Source organism: Musca autumnalis, unplaced genomic scaffold, assembly GCF_047663935.1.
Source record: "Musca autumnalis isolate F117 unplaced genomic scaffold, ASM4766393v1 scaffold_1, whole genome shotgun sequence".
Lineage (NCBI taxonomy): Eukaryota > Metazoa > Arthropoda > Insecta > Diptera > Muscidae > Musca > Musca autumnalis.
In genome coordinates this window covers 240,870,895-240,873,293 of record NW_027411644.1, presented here as the reverse complement: position 1 = coordinate 240,873,293, position 2,399 = coordinate 240,870,895, and positions in this window count along the sequence as shown.

Genomic DNA, 2,399 nt, shown 5'->3' with positions numbered 1-2,399 from the left:
TCGTAGTTTTTACCGTTATTGAGATATAGAAGTTCAAATTAGGAAAATGGATTGACTGTATCGCCTCCTTATAAAACAATGTCATGACTGTAATTTCCCAACTTAAACTTATATATCTCAAAAAATGGTACAACCTAGGAAAAAATTACGAAATCCAATGTTCACAGCTACCCATTTCGAAAGAATTTGCAGTTTTCAAACAAAATCTGGAAGACTTAAGAAAAAATCTTGAATATTGATCTGAACCTCTATATCTCAAAAATGGTAAAACCTAGAAAAAAATCAATCATCTATAAACATTGCTGTTTAGATTTAAAGTTAGTTAAGGTGCACTGCGCATAACATCTTTCTTTTTCGCTCTTCGTTTCACATTTTCACAAACACCTGGGAAACTCTGCTACTAAAAAAACAATAACAATTGAAGTTGCTAGGAATGCTTTATCGAATATGTATATTATTTCTAGGTAGATACTTACACTGCTACCACTTGTTTGACAAAAAAAATACTTACCTAAAAATAACAAGTAAAAAGTCGTTAAGTTCGGCCGGGCCGAAATTTTTATACCCTCCACCATAAAATAGTCTTAGTTAAAATGGAATAATTAGTGTCCTTTTACAATTTTAGATGGAAAAAATTTTCGACCATGTATAGATACACCAATTGTCATAATTATCAAATCTAATCTAAAAAATGTGTTCAGCCAGGTGAAAGGTACCACATACGGGACTATATCAAAGTGTCAACCTACCTTTATAATTTGTGGTGGAAAAGTTTCGTAACTGCAGAGAACCTAAAAACTCAATTTAAATTGAGGGTAGTTCCATCAAACAATATAGACCCTCAAAATGCCGAATATCGGGAGGTACCGTTATATAGGAGCTATACGAAAAGATGCACCTATGTTGATGAATTTCAGTGAAGAAGTTTCGTGATCACTGAAAATTCAAATGTCAAATTACAGATAGTTCGATTAAATATTGTTGCTAAAATTCTCAAAATAGCGAAAATCAGGAGGTATCGTTATATGGGGCCAAACCATGGACCTATGTTGACGATGTTTGGTGGAGAAGTTTGATGACCACTGAGAACCTCAAGTGTCAATTTACAGCTAGTTCGGGTGAAAATTGTAGCTAAAATTCTTAAAATACCGAAAATCGGGAGGTACCGTTATATGGGGGCTATACCAAACCATGGACCTATGTTGGCGATGTTCAGTGGAGAAGTTTGCTGACCACTGAGAACCTCAAATGTCAATTTACAGCTAGTTCGGGTGAAAATTGTAGGTAAAATTCTCAAAATACCGAAAATCGGGAGGTACCGTTATATGGGGGCTATACCAAACCATGGACGTATGTTGGCGATGTTCGGTGGAGAAGTTTAATGACCACTGAGAACCTCAAATGTCAATTTACAGCTAGTTCGGGTGAAAATTGTAGCTAAAATTCTCAAAATACCGAAAATCGGGAGGTACCGTTATATGGGGGTTATACCAAACCACGGACCTATGTTGGCGATGTTCGGTGGAGAAGTTTAATGACCACTGAGAACCTCAAATGTTCGGGTGAAAATTGTAGCTAAAATTCTCAAAGTACCGAAAAACGGAAGGTACCGTTATATGGGGGCTATACCAAAACATGGACCTATGCCCAAATCCTTTGGAACATAAGTTTGTTGATCACTAGGAACCCTAAATGCCACATTATAACTAATTCGGTTTGAAAATGTGACTAAAAACTTCAAAATACCTCAAATCGGGAGGTACCGTTATATGGGGGCTATACCAAAACGTGGACCGATATAGCCCATCATCGAACTTGACCTACCTGCAAACAAAAGACGCATCTTCCCAAAATGTCAGCGTCCTATCTCCATTTTTGTGGATGCTAGAGTGATTACCACAGACGGACGGACGGACATGCACAGATCGACTCAGAATTTTACGCTGATCAAGAATATATATATACTTTATAGGGTCGCAAATGATTATTTCAATGCGTTACAAACGGAAAAACAAACTTAATATACCCTCCATACTATGGTGGAGGGTATAAAAAGAAATATACAATTTATTTAATTAAATTTTTATACCCTCCACCATAGTATGGAGGGTATATTAAGTTTGTTTTTCCGTTTGTAACGCATTGAAATACTCATTTGCGACCCTATAAAGTATATATATTCTTGATCAGGGTAAAATTCTAAGTCGATCTGAGCACGTCCGTCCGTCCGTCCGTCCGTCCGTCCGTCTGTGGTAATCACTCTAGCATCCACAAAAATGGAGATAGGACGCTGAAATTTTGGGAAAATGCGTCTTTTGTTTGCAGGCAGGTCAAGTTCGATGATGGGCTATATCGGTCCACGTTTTGGTATAGCCCCCATATAACGGTACCCCCCGATT